The 22,888-nt window shown below is 43.9% G+C and overlaps 1 protein-coding gene across 5 annotated transcripts in view; it reads right to left on the minus strand.

Moving 5' to 3' along the window:
* The window catches only part of LOC143788704 (flavin-containing monooxygenase 5-like), a 269,606-nt gene that overhangs the window by 182,380 nt on the left and 64,338 nt on the right, over nucleotides 1-22,888 (minus strand). Inside the window, exons 1-2 of one of the 5 annotated variants that reach the window (XM_077278538.1) lie at nucleotides 22,525-22,622; nucleotides 22,386-22,444 (exon numbers count right to left, since the gene is read on the minus strand). The exons of 2 other annotated variants lie outside the window; for them this stretch is intronic. The gene's annotated coding sequence lies outside the window, so the exon portion shown is untranslated. Of the gene's footprint in view, nucleotides 1-16,483; nucleotides 16,524-22,385; nucleotides 22,445-22,524; nucleotides 22,654-22,888 lie in introns of those variants that run through there. 2 more of the 5 variants (XM_077278541.1, XM_077278539.1) reach the window with 2 other exon arrangements.

The raw sequence follows: 22,888 nt of genomic DNA on the forward strand, positions 1-22,888 counted from the left end.
GAGTGACCAAAACATCAGCCAGAAAGCATTGGTACTGAGATGTGGTCTGTGGTCCCCACCTGCAGAACCACTCCTTTATTGAATGTGTCTTGATAATTGCCAATAATTTCCATCTGTTGTCTATTCCATTTGCACAACAGCATGTGAAATTGATTGTCAAACAGTGTTGCTTCCTAAGTGGACAGTTTGATTTCACAGAAGTTTGATTTACTTGGAGTTATATTCTGTTGTTTAAGTGTTCCCTTTATTTTTTTGAGCAGTGTATATAAATACTGTATATACATGCACACCTATACTATGTGTATATATCTATTCTATTCTAACCTGTCAGTTTGATTTTACAGTACACCGCACTGAATTGCCGGCTTTTCTAAAGGACACCAGAGCATATTTCTCGCAAGTCATACTGATGGTCTGTGTTTTTCTCGCACCCATAGACTTTCATTGGCGAGTCTCGGATGATGGAAGCTGCCCCATGGATTAACATTGGTCCGAGTGCTATGCAATTTTTTCTCGCATAGCTCTCATCCGTATTACGCTCTAGTGTGACTCCAGCCTAAATGGCATGCTGTCGGAGCATTTTGATATGGGTAGAGGAACCAGACAGGGCTCACCCTGTCCCCGATGCTCTTTGCTCTTGTGATAAAGCCAATTGCACTTAAGATTAGACAGGACCCTTTGATAGAGGGTATTAATATAAATTCCAGAGTAGACAAAGTGGAATTATATGCCGATGACCTGGTGCTCTTCCTGGATAAAGTGGAGCAATCTCTCCCAAGAGCAAATGACCTTATTAGCTGTTTTGGAGAATTGACAGGTCTCCAAATTAATTGGAGAAAATCTGTAGTCATGCCACTTATATATCACATGGCTGAACCTGTTATGTTTGGGCTACAAGTGGTGCAGAAGTTTAAATATCTAGGCATTATAATGAATCAAAACCCTATTGAAGATTTTAAGGATAATGTATATCCCATAGGTGATATAATGAAGAAAAGGTTTGAAGTCTGGTCTCAACTACCCCTGTCTGTGGCGGGCAGAATCGGCTTAATCAAAATTATAATTCTTCCAAAGTGTTTGTATGTTCTAGAACATTCATCAATTAGGGTCCCCAAAGGATTTTTTAAAAATTGCATGGCATGATGGCAGCAAATATATAGGGTTCATCGAGGCTTAAATGAAGTATTGGATCCCTATTGGGATCCAATAGGTATTGGTTCCTGACTTATTTTTGTATTATCTAGCAGGTTGAATACGCTACTTAAAGAATTGGATAGTTGGGGACAAACTCTCTAATGCAGAGGCTCATCTCATACATCTCCTGGGTGGACATACACCATGGGCAATATTGGAGGGTTCCTATAGACCACCACAAGGGATATTTGCACACACCTTGGCTACACAGGTGTGGCGAGAAAGTAAGCGTATTCTGAAATTCTCTTATCAAGGAGGAGAAACTCAGATATGGGACAATCACGAATTTCCACACCTCAAAAATCTACAAGACACAATTTTTGGGAAACAAAATGGAATTAAGACAGTTAACCAGAATTTTGAAAATTAAATTGTATTATTGTTTGAACAAATTCATATAAAATTTAGGATCCCTCATAGGGATTTTTATAGGTATCTGCAAATGAGACATGCCATAATGCATCAGTTTCCATTTCCTAGAATGCGAATATCCAGATATCCGTTTATAGCAGTGCTTCAACTCAAGGACCCACGGGCAGAATATCCTTCCTATATACCTTTCTGCTAAACTTCAGAATTGCATCTACTCAACTTGCTGTAGAGAGCAAATGGTGGCAATTAATCCCCTCTATTGATGATGATTAATGGGATGATGCCGTAGAGGCAGATACGATGGTATCGCCGGCTGCAAATAATAAGTTAATTCAATTATACAGTGGGGCAAAAAAGTATTTAGTCAGTCAGCAATAGTGCAATCTCCCTCGATCTGGGGCTCCATGCAAAATCCCACCCCGTGGGGTCAGAATGATCACAAGAACGGTGAGCAAAAATCCCAGAACCACGCGGGGGGACCTAGTGAATGAACTGCAGAGAGCTGGGACCAATGTAACAAGGCCTACCATAAGTAACACACTACGCCACCATGGACTCAGATCCTGCAGTGCCAGACGTGTCCCACTGCTTAAGCCAGTACATGTCCGGGCCCGTCTGAAGTTCGCTAGAGAGCATTTGGATGATCCAGAGGAGTTTTGGGAGAATGTCCTATGGTCTGATGAAACCAAACTGGAACTGTTTGGTAGAAACACAACTTGTCGTGTTTGGAGGAAAAAGAATACTGAGTTGCATCCATCAAACACCATACCTACTGTAAAGCATGGTGGTGGAAACATCATGCTTTGGGGCTGTTTCTCTGCAAAGGGGCCAGGACGACTGATCCGGGTACATGAAAGAATGAATGGGGCCATGTATCGTGAGATTTTGAGTGCAAACCTCCTTCCATCAGCAAGGGCATTGAAGATGAAACGTGGCTGGGTCTTTCAACATGACAATGATCCAAAGCACACCGCCAGGACAACGAAGGAGTGGCTTCATAAGAAGCATTTCAAGGTCCTGGAGTGGCCTAGCCAGTCTCCAGATCTCAACCCTATAGAAAACCTTTGGAGGGAGTTGAAAGTCCGTGTTGCTAAGCGAAAAGCCAAAAACATCACTGCTCTAGAGGAGATCTGCATGGAGGAATGGGCCAACATACCAACAACAGTGTGTGGCAACCTTGTGAAGACTTACAGAAAACGTTTGACCTCTGTCATTGCCAACAAAGGATATATTACAAAGTATTGAGATGAAATTTTGTTTCTGACCAAATACTTATTTTCCACCATAATATGCAAATAAAATAATAAAAAAACAGACAATGTGATTTTCTGGATTTTTTTTTCTCAGTTTGTCTCCCATAGTTGAGGTCTACCTATGATGTAAATTACAGATGCCTCTCATCTTTTTAAGTGGTGGAACTTGCACTATTGCTGAATGACTAAATACTTTTTTGCCCCACTGTATATACTTCATCAATCCTATCTGACCCCGAGTAGACTACATGAATTTGGTAGACTAGTTACTGATGAATGTCATAGATGTGGGGAACCGGGAGCACATTTCTGGCATCTTATTTGGAATTGTGGGATAATACGAGGATACTGGAGTGATGTAATATCTACATTAGAGTGGATAATTGGGATGCCAATTGAATGTAGTCCAGAGTTGTGTATCCTGGGAATTGTGGATGAAGAGAGGTGGGTGCATCATAATAGAATATTTCTCAGGGAAGTTCTATTTAAGGCTAGGAAAGCATTAACTTTAAGGTGGATGAGGAGGAAGCCTCCTGCTATTAATCAATGGAAAAAAATGGTGAATGATATAATACCATATGAGAACATCTTATATAGAAATAGAGGATGTCCCCAGAAGTTCCATAAGATAAGGGAGAGATGTTGTGATTCTCCCTTAATGCATTTGTCCCCTAATGCCATGACTTCATCTCATGATACACTCCCTGATGCATGTCCCTTGCAGTACATGAAAATTTTGGTGTGTATATGTGAGGAGACAGCAGGCACGTAGGATGCAGTAACAGACCGTATACAGACCAAGGGTAACGGGTTTATCGTACAGCAGATTTTCCATGCAGGGAGGGAATGGAGGGATAATTTTCCCCAATACAGCCAGTAACAACAGACAATAGCTTAAGTAACGGAACAAACTAGACAGCAAGTTCATTGATCAAGACTTATCACTCTGGCGCCAGTCATTGTTCGACTCCTGAAGGTTGCTGGTGGTGCCTAGGCTATGATGCAGTAAGGGTCTGATGCAGTCCTGAGGAAGTCTGTGTCCTGAATTCTGAAGATGGCAGTGTTTCCCCGTTGTCCTGACGTTGGCGGTGTTTCCTCGTGGTCCTGAGGCGGGTCTTGGGCACAGAAGTTGTGAAGGCCGAGAAGAAAGTGCCCATATCACCAGCTGTGATTGTTCCAGCACGAAGGAGGCATGCAGCACTCTCAAAGCACAGTGCACAATGGGCAGCCCGGTTTGTCGCACTGTATAGTGCGCCTACATCCCACTAACAGACCTTATCCCTCACAGTCAGTGATGTTGGCAGAGTCAGCTGTGTCAGCGAGGTCAGTACAGCACTCAGTCGACAGTTTCTAGGGGTATCTCTGTGACATCCCAGGTTTGGACCTAATCCTCCACATCGCCTCACAGCTCTAGCCTTCCCACAGGCATCTTGCTCATTTGACGTTCTCGCCCACACCGTCTGATCACTCACACACTGCAGTTCCCTCAGCTTAACCACGCCCCCTTTCCTCAAGTGCAGGGAACAGTCCGAGGTCCTAAGCCCCCCCTGCAACGTAGGTGACAGCCCCAATGGCTCTGGACCCGTAACGGAGGAAGTATGCCTAGCTGCGTTCTTCTCCTTACATTCCCCCTCTCTTTGTGCTTGCCATTTCACGGGCGAGAGTTCTTGTAGTATGCGTTGACATTCTTCTATGTTTCAAACAACTTGCTGCCAATCAAAATGATCCTGGTCAAATCGGTTAGAGGGTTCTCCTGCTGTCGAACATTCAGAATGTCGTAAACTGGGAATATCAGTTGGTTCTACTTGGGTAGTTGAATCAGGCTGGATCAACAAACGCGGAGACGTGCTCAACTCTGGAAAAACAGTCGTTTCAGGAATTGCAGGAGTCCCAGGGGCCTCAGGTTTCTGTTCTCTTTCTGGTCCTGCTTGTGATGGTTCAGGGCATTCCTCCTCTTCACTATCACTAGAAACTGGTGGAAGATTCTCAGGAGCATCGTGTTCTTCTTTCTCAGTTCAAGAAGAGTCTCTAGACTCGCAGGGGCATAACATGTTTCGGTGCACAACATGAGTAGGAGCATCTCTGACTCCTTCGGGCTGAACTTCATAGATGGGCCCTTAAGAATTGACTTGTCGCCATGCGCGATACAGTGTTTTTTGCCATCGATGATCTAACTTGTCTTTAGGACGTTTCTCTCTAATACCCGATCTCTGGCCTGTAGAGCTGTCCCCCGTAGAGGAGCCATCTCTGGATGCTCCAACTCTCGAAACCGGGTCTGCACCAGACAATGTAGTGTCTGCAACCGATGACTGTGTTCTCGGACCCAGGTGGACACCCCTGTCCGTGGGCAGTCCTCCTCTGAATCCAACTCCAGCTCAGTGATACCTTTTCCAGCATAACCAAATAAGAGGGTTTAGGGAGTATAATCAGTGGTTCAGTATGCTTGATTGTTGTATACCCATACTAATTCTGATACATACTCAGGCCATTGGGCTTTCAGATTCTCCTCCAGGGTCCTCAGCATTTGGACTAGTGTCCGGTTGAATTGTTCACAGGCACGGTTACCCTGAGGGTGATGCGGCGTGGTGTGGGATTTCTCAATTTGGTACATATGATGCAACTCCATCACTTTTCCTAAAAAACAGGCTCCCTGGTCAGAATGGATTCGCTTCGGACAGCCATACACTTGGATGAAATTTTGTACAGATAGCATGAGCTGTAGATTCGTCAGTTTGGTCCCAAGTTGTGGTCACGACAGCGAACTTAGTAAAGTGATCAACCATGACTAAACAATGTTCATACCTTTGAGGGGCTGGGCCTATAGTCAGATAGTCAATCATCAACATTTCTAGCGGGGCAGCGGTCACGATAGTTTGTGTGGGAGCCCTTTGTTCCAGAGGTTTGGATGGCTCACAATTCCTACAGAGCCAACACACTTCTTCCACCACCGTTTTTAGCAATGGATGGTACACCAGTCTCTAACCACTGGAAGGTCTTTTTCTGACCTAAGTGGACCCCTTTTTCATGTTCCTCTGTGGCCACTTGATGTAACAGCCCCTCAGGAATCACTACTTGCCAAGTGACAGACAGGGCTCGCTGTAGCTGGACCTTTCTATACAGCAATCCATCTCTCAGGTGGAGCCTCTCTCATTGACATAGGATTTGTTTCATCCTGGGGGACAGGGTCTCTCTCTCTTCCCAGCAGGGCATTTGTCTGAGGGCCACCCATTGCCGAATTCAGGCAAGCTCTCCATCTTCCTGCTGTATCCATACCCACTCATTGCGGGGTTGTCCCAGCACATTTTCCTGACATTCTGCCCCAGACTGTTCCTGCAGAACTGCCAATGTCCTGACAGATCCTCGGAACTTCGTCAGCCTCCAGCTCTTCATCTCGGTTAGGGCCAGGCTGCTTGTGTAGAACCCTGGGTAACGCATCTGCATGGGTATTTTCAGCCCTCCGTTTGTAGACTATTTTGTACCAGTAGTTGGCCATTCTAACCAACCGACACTGCTCCAGAGCCCATAACTTCATGTTCTCCAGGTGAGCCAGTAGGTTGTTGTCAGTGCGCACAAGAACCTCAGACCCGGATAGGTATTCCGCAAACTTTTCCATCATGGCCCACACTAGTGCCAACAATTCAAGTTTGAACAAGCTGTAGTTGTCGGGATTCCGTTCAGAGTTATGGAGGGAACGACTCGCATAGGAAATCACCTTCTCTTTCCCGTCTTGGACCCATGACAATACGACTCTGAACCCATGTAAACTCCCATCTGTATGGAGAATAAAAGGCTGAAAAAAGTAATCGTAGGCCAGTACCTGGGTTTCTGTCAGAGCCATTCTAAAAGCTTGGAACGCTTTCTCCTGACGCTTTCTCCACTGAATTTCTTGACTTTTTGCTCCTGGTGGCACTCCTTTCAACATTTCTAGTAACGGATTCACAATGTGGGTGAAGTCTTTCACGAACCGTTGATAGTACCCAGTCAACACTACGAAGGCACGAACATCCTTTACGATTCTCGAGGTAGGCCAGTCCTGCACTGCCACAATCTTCTCACTGGACGGTCTTATGCCTTCTGCAGAGACCACATGCCCTAGGTACTCAGAGTGTGGAGCAGATGACATTTATAAGGTTTCACTCGCAGCCCGTGCTTCTGTAGCCAGCTGAGTACTTGCTCAAGACACTGTAAATACTTTTCAAACATGGTGGCAAAGACAATTGTCATCCAAGTAGATGAGAGTGGCTTCAAATTTTAGATCTCCTAAATATCTTTCCATGAGAGGCTAAAAAGTACCGGGAGCATTAGCCAGTCCGAACGGCATTCTGTTGAACTCATACAGGCCCATAGGTAGTATAAAGGCCATCTTTGCTCAGTTGTGTTCTGACATCGGAACTTGCCAGTACCCACTAGCCAGGTCTAGAGTGGAGACATATTTGGCGTTCCCTAGAGCGAACAGGGATTCTTCGATACGAGGTAGTGGATATCAATATCGCACTGTGCAGGAATTTAGTTTGCGATAGTCCACACAGAGCCGTAGAGTTCCATCATTCTTTTGCACTAAGACAATGGGCGCAGCCCATGGGCTTTGACTCTCTCAAATGACACTGTTCTGTAGCATTTGTGTGAGCATCCCTTTTACCTCCTGGTACATTTGCAGAGGAATCTCTCACAGGTGCAGCATTACAGTTGGGCTCTCATGTGTGATGGCAGTCGTACAGCCGAAATCATCCTCATGTCGAGAGAACACGTCCTGGTAACGTCGTCCTAGTAAGGCCTCCACCTGCTGCGGTGTGAACTCTCAACTCAGCCCAGGTTTGTTCTAAGATGTTACACCCATTTTCTCTGTGGTTGGGGTTCAAACTCAGTGGCTGCCTCCACAGCTACAGTCCATTGATCTTCCTCTTTTGCCTTTAATTGGACTGACTGTGATGGTATCAGCTCCTTTGGCATGCCGACAATTTGCCCGATTTTGGTTCTGGAGGAAAGCGTCAGAGTGTCTTCTTTTAAGTTCACATACCGCACAGGTAACATTCCATCATGCATGGTAGCTAATGACCTGGCAACTAAGAGCCCTGATGGTAAATTCTCCATGGTAGCTGGTTCAAGTTGTACTTCGACCCCTTCCAGTGGGGTGCAAGCGCGAGCAGGTAGTGACAGCACACTTTGACCCGGTGGTAAGTCGAGTTTGGCTGCAGCTGTAATTATGACTTTTCCCAGCACCTTTCCATCACAGGAAGCCTCTTGTGCCTGTACCGTCCTGATCAACTGCTGAAACACTCTTTTTTGTGGTGTTTGCGAGCTCCACTGTTTCAGGGACACGTTAATAGACTCGTTAATAAGAAGACTTCCAAACTCCCTGAGTACATTAATTCCCAGTGTTACGGTATGTCCATGCGAGGGATTGCCCGTGGTTAACACAACTCCCTTGCGGCCCAGGTCTTTGCCATAGACCTTAATCTGCATCCATGCCATCCCTTTGAACGGGATAGGTAGTTGATTGGCAGCCGTCAACTTAATCACTGGCCCCCACTCAGGCCTCATGGCTTCTGGGAAATGTCTTTTAAAGTACATCTCAGGCATCGTAGCTACTTGAGAGCCCGTATCTACCAGGCAGCGTATGGGTCGCCCATCCATTTCGGCCCATACTAATGGACACACTGACACTAAATTGGTGGGACTATTGGCAGCGCTGTAGTGGCCGCCCCCGTTGCGGACAGACTTGGACCACATGTCCTAGTTCTCCACAGTGGTAGATAGTTGGGGGCTATCACGCCGTGCGTACACGCCGGGCCCGGCAGATTCATACGCCATCTCTGACTCTCCATGCGGCGCTCCCAGCAGCCTCACAGCTGCTTTCGGTAAGTGCGCCGTTTATCTAATATTTAAGCAGGATGCAGGACAGTGGGGCACTACCCCTGACGAAGCCACTGCTTAGTGGCGACACGCGTTGGGTGCCTCTGTCCGCACCTCTCTCTCTCACAGGGCGCACATGTCGTAGCCACCTGGCCTGACCCTGCTTCATTTAGGCACTCCGGGGACATGACAGTCTTTGGCCGTTTTCTATTACAGGCGTTGTGTTGCATGCCAGGTGTATATGGGTCAGTATACCAACCGGTATATTAGTTTATAATAGTTTGTACTATACCTGTGATTTTGCCCTTCACGCCTTACATGGGCATTTATCTGCCCTGCATGTCATTACGTCTCTTGTGGCATTGAGGGTATTGACTATTCACAGTGCTTAATAGGATTTTTTGAGACAGGCCAGGTTGCAATAATATATTTGTGCTATTTAGGCATCATTGTACTACTGACATGTGAATTATACCCTGTAGAGGGAGGTGCGTTTTTTGCCCTATTACAGGCTTTGTGTTAATATGGGGGTATTGTTTATCCCTTGTTGTTTTTAATGTTTTTAGTGTGTTTTGTCTCCTGCATACATGTTCAATAAAGCTGTATTTATTCATTTTTACCAGTGGTGACTCCCGTTTATAAGGCCTACCTTTTTCTCTTAGTACATGTATGGTTTTTTAGGCCTTGGTTAGAGTCCCAGTAACCGTGGTGCCCCCAATTGTTTATGTTTAGATAGTTGGGGGCTCTTCCCGACGAGACACTCTTCCACCGTGTTGCGGTTCTGAGAATGTTCTGCTTCAGGGTGCACTTAACGAGGTCATCTTCCTTTTAGTATCAGTCAGATCTTCCCTCATGGATTGGTTCTCTTTCCGTAAATCTTCCAACAATTCTGGTTCAGCAATTAAATTCACGGCCATCTAACAGCTCCGGCCCTTCGCCGCCGGGACTGTCACTCCCTGCTGTTACGGAACTGCAACACAGAACTAGGATAGAAGGGGGAAAACTGACCCTGCACTGAGACTAGGCTTATACCCTATGATGGAGTGGGCGACCCATTCCTTGGGAATAAACCCACCGATGATCCTAGGTTAATCTCAGCGAAGACCTATAGATAGGGGGAAGGAGGTCCCTGAAAGATCTAAGGACTGGGTATAAAAACAGGTCACCTCCTAACAGAAACACAGAGATGACTGCAGAAACCAACTGAAAACAGAAACTAAAGATAGCAGAACCAGAGATCCCAGAACTGCACAATATCAAACACAGAAAGCTATCAAAGCACCTAGCGAGAACTCAAGCGGATTAACACTGTTGTCCAGCAAGGAATGGGAGGCAGGTGCTGGGTAATAAAGGGTGATACAATCACCTGACCGAAGACAACCCAGCAGCAAGGGGAAAAAGACCAGCAGCCAGAAAACCGCAACAAGATGGCGGATGGTCAAAAAACAAAACAGATTCTAACAGTACCTCTCCTTCTACGAGGATCCTCCGGATCCTCTTGGCCAAGTCTTATTTGGAAATCTCCTGTGAAAAGCCTTTATCAGCCTTGAGGCCGAGACATCCTCAGCTTGCACCCAGGAATTATCCTTGGGACCGAAACCCTTCCAGGACACGAGATACTGCAACCCATCTCTGTGCCACAAGGAATCTAAAATGTGTGAAATCTCAAACTCGCCGTCCTCATCAACTGGAGAACCAGTCAGCATCGCCTCCTTATCTGGTGTGTCAACTTTCTTCAGTAAAGATACATGAAAAACTGAATTAACTCTCCAGGACGAGGGGATGTCTAATCTCACTGCTGCAGAGTTGACAACGTAAAACCCCTTTGAAGGGTCCTACAAACTTAGGCCCCAGTTTTTTAAAAAGGGATCTTCAAACGCTGATTCCTAGAGGACAACCAGACCATGTCCCCAACTGCAAACAATGCCTTCCTTCTTTTCTTGTCAAAATATTTCTTTGACCTCCTATTTTATTTCAGATTATGGCTTACATTGGTCCAAACCCTGTCCAAATTTACAGAAAAACTCTCCTCCTCAGGGACCGCTGCCCCAATCATTGAAAATGGACCGAAAGATGGATGCCTCCCTGTACAGCAAAAAAAAAAAACACCCAGCGGAGGAAGACGTATGATTACTAAGAGCAAACTCAGCAAGTGGTAGATATTCCAACCACATCTCCTGATTGTCTGCTATAAAACATCTCAAAAACTGCTCAACGTCCTGGTTCTTCCTTTCGGTCTGTCCATTGGACTCCAGATGATAACCTGGCGAAAATAGCAAATGAACCTTTAATCGGTCACAAAAAACACGCCAAAAGGGAGCCTCAAACTGTGGCCCTCTATCGGAGACAATGTCCGTGGGAACCCCATGGAGCCTGACAATCTCTTTCACAAATGCCTTAGTTGGAGTCTGCAAATTGCCTCTTCTGAGAAAAAACTTAGTAGGAGTCTTAATAATAGAAAGAATAAATGGCTAGTACACGACTAGAGTTTGAATGTAAGTGCCAGTGAACGGAATCAATAGTCCCATCGATAGGTAAAGTCTATAATCACTGCACTCATAACAGGAAATTTTGGCTTCAAGTGAATAGGTTTATTTATAGGTGATAAGCGACAGGCAGTTTGACGTTTCGGCCACTCTGTGGCCTTGATCACAATGTCGCTGAAAAAAATGAAATGAAAAAATATAATGTACAATATATACAGTGGGACATATAATTACAAGACATATATTACATACTATCTGAAGAGCCCGGCGTTGCCTGGGCATAGCAAATATCTGTGGTTAGTTATAGCACCTCATTTCTCTTGTTTTCCCATCACGCCTCTCATTTTCCCCCTCACATTTCTCATTTTCTCCCTTACACCTCTCATTTTCCCAGTCACTCCTCTTATTTTCCCCCTCACTCCTCTCATTCCCCCCTAACACTTGTCATTTCGACCTCACATCTGTCATTTTCCGATCACTCCACTATTTTCCCTTACTCCTCTCATTTTGCACTCACACCTTTTCATTTTCACCTCACACCTCTCATTTTCCCCTCAGTATACACTGTGTTCCAAATTATTATGCACATAGAGTTTAGGAGTGATAAGGATAGAATTTTTTTGTTTGTCATTTAAACTCATTGATGGTGATGTGTGTCAGGGCTCTTTTTATCACTGAAAGCAATTGCAGATACCTGTGCACATTAGTTTGGAAGGTGTGTCCAAATAAAGGCAAGACTACTTAAGAAGGCTGTTCCACATTATTAAGCAGCCTACATTTTTTGCCAAAATGGGAAAGAAAAAGGATGTGTCGGCTGCTGAGAAGCAACAAATTGTGGAGTATTTAGGTCAAGGTATGACTACAATCAACATTGCCAAGACACTTCATCGTGATCATCGCACAATCAAGAAGTATGTAGCTGTTCCCAGCACACACGTGTGCGTGCTGATAAGGAAAAATTGAGGACTCTTTCCAACAGGCAATTGCGTAAGGTTAAAAGAGCAGCTGCAAAAATGCCTTGTCATAGCAGCAGACAAGTTTTTGAAGCTGCTGGTGCCTCCAACGTCCCCAGAACAACAAGATGCAAGGCCCTTCAGAGGTTTGCAGCTGTGCGTAAGCCATCCTGTCGACCACCTCTATCCACTGCAACAAGCAGAAACGGCTCCAGTGGGCCAAACGATACATGATGACTGACTTCCAAACTGTTTTGTTCACCGATGAGTGCCGTGCAACGCTCGATGGTCCAGATGGATGGAGTGGAGGATGGACACCCCATGAAAACACGGCTAAGGCGCGAACAAGGAGGAGGTGGAGTAATGTTTTGGGCTGGAATCATGGGGAGAGAGATTGTCAGCCCCTTTATGATCCCTGAAGGGTAAAGATGAACTCCATAATCTATGTGGAGTTTCTAAAACAACACTTCCTGCCATGGTTCAAGAGGAAGAACCGTGCTTTCCGCAGCAAGATCATTTTCATGCATGATAATGCACCGTCTCATGCTGCAAAAAACACATCTGCATCTCCGGCTGCTATGGGCATAAAAGAGGACAAACTTATGGTGTGGCCACCATCTTCCCCTGGCCTCAACCCCATTGAGAACCTCTGGAGCATCATCAAAAGGAGTGTCTATGATGGCGGGAGGCAGTTCACATCTAAGCAACAGCTCTGGGAGGGTATTCTGTCCACATGCAAAACAACTGAAGCAGAAACCATCCAAAAACTGACAAATTCAATGGACGAGAGAGTTCAGAAGCTTCTTTCCAACAAGGGGTCCTATGTGCAAATGTAACATCACCTAGAATAAAGTTTTCACGTGAAAACTGTTTGATTTCATTTTGTAATAAGCTGATAATGCTTATAACTTCACAATTGACCATTTTTTTGTTCAAAATAAAAAAAAAAGGTTGAAAACTCTGCTGTGCATAATAATTTGGAACATGCATTTTGAGTGTTTATTTTTTTTTTTAAATATACTGTTTTCATAGGCAGTTTTTTCCAAAACATTGCAATTATACTAGAATAGTAGATGACTGGAAAATAACAATGACTGCAATTCAGATAGGTAATTTAGAGAAAATATGAGGAAATGTTATTTGCATAATAATTTGGAACACAGTGTATACATGTTTGTCATCTCCCTTATATATAGTATACACCTGTATGCCATCTCCTGTATATAGTATATACCTTTGTCATCTCCCCTGTAAATAGTATATACCTGCTGCATGTCATCTCCTCCTGTATATTGTATATACCTATGTGTCATCTCCTCCTGTATATAGTATATACCTGTATGTCATCTCTTCTGTATATACTATATACCTGTATGTCATCTCCTCCTATATATAGCATATACCTGTATGTCATCTCCTATATATAGTATATACCTATATGTCATCTCCTCCTCTATATACCTGTGTCATCTCCTCTTTTATATAGTATATACCTGTATGTCATCTCCTCCTGTATATAGTATATACCTGTAAGTCATCTCCTCCTGTATATAGTATATACCTGTGTGTCATATCCCCTGTATATAGTATGTACCTGTATGTCATCTCCTCCTGTATATAGTATGTACCTGTATCTCATCTCCCCTGTATATAGTATGTACCAGTGTGTCATCTCCTCCTGTATATAGTATATACCTGTGTCATCTCCCCTGTATATAGTATATATCTGTGTGTCATCTCCCCTGTATATAGTATATATCTGTATGTTATCTCCTCCTGTATTAGACTGCGTTCACACGTTATTTGGTCAGTATTTTTACCTCAGTATTTGTAAGCTAAATTGGCAGCCTGATAAATCCCCAGCCAACAGGAAGCCCTCCGCCCTGGCAGTATATATTAGCTCACATATACACATAATAGACAGGTCATGTGACTGACAGCTGCCGTATTTCCTATATGGTACATTTGTTGCTCTTGTAGTTTGTCTGCTTATTAATCAGATTTTTATTTTTGAAGGATAATACCAGACTTGTGTGTGTTTTAGGGCGAGTTTCATGTGTCAAGTTGTGTGTGTTGAGTTGCATGTGGCGACATGCATGTAGCAAATTTTGTGAGATGAGTTTCGTGTGGCGACATGCGTGTAGCAACTTTTTGTGTATCGAGTTGCATGTAACAGGTTAGTGTATCAAGTTGTGTGCAGCAAGTTTTGCACATGGCGAGTTTTGCGCGTGGCGAGTTTTATGTGTGGTGTGTTTTGAGTATGTGCAAGTTTTGTGTGAGGCAACTTTTGCATGTGTTGCAACTTTTGAGCGTGTGGCAATTTTTCTGCGTGTGCAAGTTTTGCGTCTGGCGAGTTTTCCATGAGGTGAGTTTTGCACGTGTGGCGAGTTTTGCATGAGCCTAGTTTTGCGCGTGGCGAGTTTTGAGCGGCGACTTTTGTGTTTCGACTTTTATGTGGCGAGGTTGGTGTATGTGTGTTGAAATGTGTGCTGAGGGTGGTATATGTGTTCAAGCATGTGGTAGTGTGTGGCGCATTTTGTGTGTGTTCATATCCCCGTGTGTGGTGAGTATCCCATGTTGGGGCCCCACCTTAGCAACTGTACGGTATATACTGTTTGGCGCCATCACTCTCATTCTTTAACCCCTTTCTGCCAGCTGATGGAATAGTACGTCAGCTGGCAGATCCCCCGCTTTGAGGTGGGCTCCGGCGGTGAACCCACCTCAAAGCCGCGACATGTCAGCTGTTTTGTACAGCTGACATGTGCGCGCAATGAGCGAGCAGAATCGCGATTCGCCCGCGCCCATTAACTAGTTAAATGACGCCGTCAAGCGCTGACAGCGGCATTTAACTAGCGCTCCCGGCCGCGCGGCCGGCGGTGCTCGCACCGCTGACCCCCGTCACATGATCGGGGGTCAGCGGTGCATTGCCATAACAACCAGAGGTCTCCTTGAGACCTCTATGGTTGTTGATGGCCGATTGCTTTCAGCGCCACCCTGTGGTCGGCACTCAAAGTACACCACCATTTCTACTACATAGAGGTGATCTGTACTTCACCTCTCTGTAGCAGAGGCGATCGTGTAGTGCATGCTTCTAGCCTCCTATGGAGGCTATTGAAGCATGCCAAAATTAAAAAAAAAAAAGTGTTTAAAAATATATAAAAAAATGAAAGTTCAAATCACCCCCCTTTCGCCCCAATCAAAATAAAAAAAAAAAAAAAAAGCAAACCTACACATATTTGGTATTGCCGCGTTCATAATCGCCCGATCTATCAATAAAAACAAAGGATTAACCTGATCGCTAAATGGCGTAGCGAGAAAAAAAATCAAAACGCCAAAATTACATTTTTTTGGTCGCCCCGACATTGCATTAAAACGTAATAACGGGCGATCAAAAAAAACATATCTGCACCAAAATGGTATCAATAAAAACGCCAGCTTGGCGCGCAAAAAATAAGCCCTCACCCGACCCCAGATCACGAAAATTGGAGACGCTACGGGTATTGGAAAATCGCGCAATTTTTTTTTTAGCAAAGTTTGGAATTTTTTTTCACTACTTAGATAAAAAATAACCTAGACATGTTAGGTGTCTATGAACTCGTAATGACCTGGAGAATCATAATGGCAGGTTAGTTTTAGCATTTGGTGAACCTAGCAAAAAAGCCAAACAAAAAACAAGTGTGAGATTGCACTTTTTTTGCAATTTCATCACACTTGGAATTTTTTTCCCGTTTTCTGTTACACGGCATGGTAAAACCAATGGTATCATTCAAAAGTACAACTTGTCCCGCAAAAAATAAGCCCTCACATGGCCATATTGACGGAAAAGTAAAAAAGTTATGGCTCTGGGAAGGAGGGGAGCAAAAACCGAAAACGAAAAAAGCTCCGGGGGTGAAGGGGTTAAGTCCCCCTTGCTCACATCTGGCAGCTGTCAATTCGCCTCCAACATTTTTCCTTTCACTTTTTCCCCATTATGTAGATAGGAGCAAAATTGTTTGGGGAATTGGAACGCGCGGGGTTAAAATTTCGCCTCACAACATAGCCTATGACGCTCTCGGGGTCCAGACGTGTGACTGTGCAAAATTTTGTGGCTGTAGCTGCGATGGTTCAGATGCCAATCCTGGACATATACACACATACACACATTCAGCTTTGTATATTAGATTTACAAAGAGGATGAACACATGTCAGGAAGAATTAAATGACGAGGAAGTGTGTTAGGTAATAGGTTACATATGAATACAGAAACACATATCGCTGGTATAGGGAGCATCAAGAGGAGGCTAGGCACGAGAGGAAATGAAAAAACTCATACATAGTATGGTTGTATAGCATGATGAGATGGAAAGAGCAAAAGGTGAATAAACAGACATACCGTTGTAATGTTACTTCAACAAGTCGTACTTGTACATCCCCTTTGGGAAAAGATATATATGATGGGTAACGATGCTGAAGTTGGTTTCTTATTCGTTCAGTTTCTTATTCGGGCTGAAGTTGGTTTCTTATTCAGCAGTTTCTTATTCGGCTATTTTTTATTTTCTGTTTTTTTCAGGTTTTTCAATAAAAATAAACCATTCTAAGTATATAATATTATGCGGTCATGTGCCCTCTTGTGAATACACTTAAAAACATAAAAATATTAGAAGGCTGGCACAAAAATGGGCATCAAAGTGGGCACTGAGGTATGGTATTAAAGGTGTTAAATGGCTTTGTGCCACTGATCTGACACCTGACTTGCATACCTTGTGATGCCACACATCAAGTTCCTGTCAATCCAGCCTGGCACAAATGGGTTCTGGGCATCAGAACTGGCATCAAAGTGGGCAGAGAACCAATTTTCACACATGCGAATAAGTAACAGCTATTTTTAAGGGGTTAAATGCCTTTGTGCCACTTATTAAACACCTGATTTACATACCTACTGATGCCCCACATGAAATCCATGTCACTCCAGCCTGGCACAAATGTGTTCTGGGCATCAAAACTGGCATCAAATGGGGCAAATCGCCCATTTTCACTGATTTGAATAAGTAACAGCTATTTTTAAGGGGTTAAATGCCTTTGTGCCACTGATCTAACACCTGATTTACATACCTACTGATGCCCCACATCAAAGTCAAATCACTTCAGCCTGGCACAAATGGGTTCTGGGCATCAAAACTGGCATCAAAGGGGGCAAATTGCCCATTTTCACAGATTTGAATAAGTAACAGCTATTTTTAAGGGGTTAAATAGCTTTGTGCCACTGATCTAACACCTGATTTACATACCTACTGATGCCCCACATGAAATCCATGTCACTCCAGCCTGGCACAAATGGGTTCTGGGCATCAAAACTGGCATCAAAGTGGACAAATCACCCATTTTCACAGATTTGAATAAGTAACAGCTATTTTTAAGAGGTTAAATGCCTTTGTGCCACTGATTTAACACCTGATTTACATACCTAATGATGCCCCACATGAACTCCAAGTCAATCCAGCCTGGCACAAATGGGTTCTGGGCATCAAAACTGGCATCAAAGTACTCAAATCACCAATTTTCATAGATTTGAATAAGTAACAGCTATTTTTGAGGGGTTAAATGCCTTTGTGCCACTGATCTAACACCTGATTTACATACCTAGTGATGCCCCACATGAAATCCATGTCACTCCAGCCTGGCACAAATGGGTTCTGGGCATCAAAACTGGCATCAAAGTGGGCAAATCACCCATTTTCACAGATTTGAATAAGTCACGCGTTTGTGACTTGTTTGTGACAAGTCAGTTTGCGAGTCCCCAGGCTCCTGGAAGCGTCCCCGGTACACCTCCGGCGGCTGCCCCCGCCTGGAAGTCTGACACACGCCTGAAATTTTTAAAGTATGAAAATAATGGATTTTCATCCAAAATTCGACTTTCCACCCGTGCACCGCAAACTTCACCCACATTTAGGTCACTGCCCTGGGGTGCTTTACAACATATTGACGCCCCCCTGGGGTGGAAGTAGGGGAAATGTGACATTTTTCACAAAATCGAGATTTTCTCAAAATTTTTCTAAGTGTCAAGGACTCTTCCAGAAAATCTTCCCCAGGCTCCTGGAAGCGTCCCCGGTACACCTCCGGCGGCTGCCCCCGCCTGTGTGTCACAAATAATACTTATTCAAATCTGTGAAAATGGGCGATTTGCCCACTTTGATGCCCAGAACCCATTTGTGCCAGGCTGGAGTGACATGGATTTCATGTGGGGCATCAGAAGGTATGTAAATCAGGTGTTAGATCAGTGGCACAAAGGCATTTAACCCCTTAAAAATAGCTGTTACTTATTCAAATCTGTGAAAATTGGTGATTTGAGTACTTTGATGCCAGTTTTGATGCCCAGAACCCATTTGTGCCAGGCTGTATTGACATGCATTTCATGTGGGGCATCATTAGGTATGTTAATCAGGTGTTAAATCAGTGGCACAAAGGCATTTAACCTCTTAAAAATAGCTGTTGCTTATTCAAATCTGTGAAAATGGGTGATTTGCCCACTTTGATGCCAGTTCTGATGCCCAGAACCCATTTGTGCCAGGCTGGAGTGACATGGATTTCATGTGGGGCATCAGTAGGTATGTAAATCAGGTGTTAGATTAGTGGCACAAAGGCATTTAACCCCTTAAAAATAGCTGTTACTTATTCAAATCTGTGAAAATGTGCAATTTGCCCCCTTTGATGCCAGTTCTGATGCCCAGAACCCATTTGTGCCAGGCTGCAGTGACATGGATTTCATGTGGGGTACCAGTAGGTATGTAAATCAGGTGTTAGATTAGTGGCATAAAGGCATTTAACCCCTTAAAAATAGCTGTTACTTATTCAAATCTGTGAAAATGGGCGATTTGCCCACTTTGATGCCAGTTTTGATGCCCAGAACCCATTTGTGCCAGGCTGCAGTGACATGGATTTCATGTGGGGTACCAGTAGGTATGTAAATCAGGTGTTAGATTAGTGGCATAAAGGCATTTAACCCCTTAAAAATAGCTGTTACTTATTCAAATCTGTGAAAATGGGCGATTTGCCCACTTTGATGCCAGTTTTGATGCCCAGAACCCATTTGTGCCAGGCTGGAGTGACATGGATTTCATGTGGGGCATCAGTAGGTATGTAAATCAGGTGTTAGATCAGTGGCACAAAGGCATTTAACCCCTTAAAAATAGCTGTTACTTATTAAAATCTGTGAAAATGGGCGATTTGCCCCATTTGATGCCAGTTTTGATGCCCAGAACACATTTGTGCCAGGCTGGAGTGACATGGATTTCATGTGGGGCATCAGTAGGTATGTAAATCAGGTGTTAGATCAGTGGCACAAAGGCATTTAACCCCTTAAAAATAGCTGTTACTTATTCAAATCTGTGAAAATGGGCGATTTGCCCCCTTTGATGCCAGTTTTGATGCCCAGAACCCATTTGTGCCAGGCTGAAGTGATTTGACTTTGATGTGGGGCATCACTAGGTATGTAAATCAGGTGTTAGATTAGTGGCACAAAGGCATTTAACCCCTTAAAAATTGCTGTTACTTATTCAAATCTGTGAAAATGTACGATTTGCCCACTTTGTTGCCAGTTCTGATGCCCAGAACCCATTTGTGCCAGGCTGGTGTGACATGGATTTCATGTGGGGCATCAATAGGTATGTAAATCAGGTGTTAGATTAGTGGCACAAAGGCATTTAACCCCTCAAAAATAGCTGTTACTTATTCAAATCTGTGAAAATGGGTGATTTGCCCACTTTGATGCCAGTTTTGATGCCCCGAACCGATTTGTGCCAGGCTGCAGTGACTTGGATTTCATGTGGGGCATCAGTAGTTATGTAAATCAGGTGTTAGATAAGTGGCACAAAGCTATATAACCCCTTAAAAATAGCTAGTATAGTAGAACACGGCACTCCGGGTATCTGAGAGGTGCTCAAGTTAGGTATCCAACCCGTAGTAAATCAAAAAATATACTTGGCACTCAAGAGAATTTTTGTAGTGAAGTCAAAACATCATTTATTCAGTGCATCCAGTTCAACATGAACGTTTTCGGTCCAAACATAGGACCTTCATCAGACAGGATTTTTGAATACTGTAATATATACATACAAAAAAATATATTTTTTAGAGACAAAATTCATGATGCACTCTGAGCATACAATGTATTGTATTCAAAAGACATGAAATACAGAAAATCAAATGTCATTAGCAAGGTGATCAGACAACAACAGTGACGGATTTAGGTGAATCCTGACAAGTAGCGTGAGATGTGAGCTTCTTATTGGAGAAACCGGGAGCTGTGCCTGTGTTTGGTAAGAAGATTACGAAAGGGTGCCCATGCTGGGTATGGGCAAGGGCCTGCCAGAGTAGGGAGATAATGGTGAAATTACCCCTGAATCATGCAGGGTGAGCTGCCTAAAACACAAGAACACAGATACGTAAAACATGTAACAATACATGAATATACAACCAAAAGTATACTAAAACATCGAGCTGCCGTGTGTTAGAGTGAGTAACGAGGTATATAGCGTGTGTGACCACCGGACCTGTGTATACACCCCAAAGAATCAAGATAGCTGCCAAACCACATCATGCTGTGTGTAGATGTAAGCAGTCCCCCCACTCGGAGTAATTCTGTTATATACCTGGAATACACAGTGTGTATTCCAGGTATATAACAGAATTACTCCGAGTGGGGGGACTGCTTACATCTACACACAGCATGATGTGGTTTGGCAGCTATCTTGATTCTTTGGGGTGTATACACAGGTCCGGTGGTCACACACGCTATATACCTCGTTACTCACTCTAACACACGGCAGCTCGATGTTTTAGTATACTTTTGGTTGTATATTCATGTATTGTTACATGTTTTACGTATCTGTGTTCTTGTGTTTTAGGCAGCTCACCCTGCATGATTCAGGGGTAATTTCACCATTATCTCCCTACTCTGGCAGGCCCTTGCCCATACCCAGCATGGGCACCCTTTCGTAATCCTCTTACCAAACACAGGCACAGCTCCCGGTTTCTCCAATAAGAAGCTCACATCTCACGCTACTTGTCAGGATTCACCTAAATCCGTCACTGTTGTTGTCTGATCACCTTGCTAATGACATTTGATTTTCTGTATTTCATGTCTTTTGAATACAATACATTGTATGCTCAGAGTGCATCATGAATTTTGTCTCTAAAAAATATATTTTTTTGTATGTATATATTACAGTATTCAAAAATCCTGTCTGATGAAGGTCCTATGTTTGGACCGAAAACGTTCATGTTGAACTGGATGCACTGAATAAATGATGTTTTGACCCTTAAAAATAGCTGTTACTTATTCAAATCTGTGAAAATGGGCGTTTTGCCCCATTTGATGCCAGTTTTGATGCCCAGAACACATTTGTGCCAGGCTGGAGTGACATGGATTTCATGTGGGGCATCAGTAGGTATGTAAATCAGGTGTTTAATAAGTGGCACAAAGGCATTTAACCCCTTAAAAATAGCTGTTACTTATTCGCATGTGTGAAAATTGGTTCTCTGCCCACTTTGATGCCAGTTCTGATGCCCAGAACCCATTTGTGCCAGGCTGGATTGACAGGAACTTGATGTGTGGCATCACAAGGTATGCAAGTCAGGTGTCAGATCAGTGGCACAAAGCCATTTAACACCTTTAATACCATACCTCAGTGCCCACTTTGATGCCCATTTTTGTGCCAGCCTTCTAATATTTTTATGTTTTTAAGTGTATTCACAAGAGGGCACATGACCGCATAATATTATATACTTAGAATGGTTTATTTTTATTGAAAAACCTGAAAAAAACAGAAAATAAAAAATAGCCGAATAAGAAACTGCTGAATAAGAAACCAACTTCAGCCCGAATAAGAAACTGACCGAATAAGAAACCAACTTCAGCATCGTTGATGGGTATGTCTTGTTAAGAATAATAAAGCGTTGTGAACCCCCATGGAAAATGTTGTCCTTAATAGTAAATAGAGTGGTATGGTGGGCTAGGCGGAAAGGTGTGGTAGAATCATAGTGTAGTACTAAAAGTAGAGCAGTAAAAATATGGTTTAGTGACCGTGCAACATGCAGAGGGAATGGAGTGGAGGGAGAGATGAAAAAAATGGGTAGAATGAAGTTTACCACACTGGATCAAACATGCACTGGATTCGCAGGATTGATCATAGGTTATATGGCTGCAAAAAGGGGAAAATAAGTTGCCTATGTAGTAGTGTGAATGATGTACTATACAAATATCCATATTGTAGATAGGTAAAGAAATGTATATTTACCACTTTAAGTGGCAGTATTGCAGGGGCCGCAATGCAGTCAATGATACATGCACAAATAGCTGTGGGGTAGAGGTCATACTGATAAGTATGGCAGTAAAATATATGGCGGTACTTCTCTGAGTTTTGGAGCTGAGCTTACATCCGACGATATCACAAGGTAGGCAGGAGTACGAGTCGATGTTGGTTGTGAGGTGGGAGAGCTGGCAAAAGTATGCCTAGCGGGGAGAAGCTGGTGTGGCTCTGACACCACGGCAGATGCTAGAGTGTATGGGCTCCTTCCAGGTGTGACGTCATTTCCGGGGGCGTGTCCTATCGGGAGGGGGCGTGTTCTGAGCTGCTACTGCTACTGCTACTGGCTGTTGTGGGGGACCCATGTGGTGGGATTTGGGGGGGGCACCTGATGCTGGCTATTGTTGGGGACCGCTGTGGTGGGATTTTGGGGGGCTCCGCTGCTGCTGGCTTTTGTGGGAGACCCATGTGGTGGGATTTTGGGGGGCTCCGCT

The sequence above is a fragment of the Ranitomeya variabilis genome, chromosome 8, assembly GCF_051348905.1.
Source record: "Ranitomeya variabilis isolate aRanVar5 chromosome 8, aRanVar5.hap1, whole genome shotgun sequence".
Taxonomy (NCBI): Eukaryota; Metazoa; Chordata; class Amphibia; order Anura; family Dendrobatidae; genus Ranitomeya; species Ranitomeya variabilis.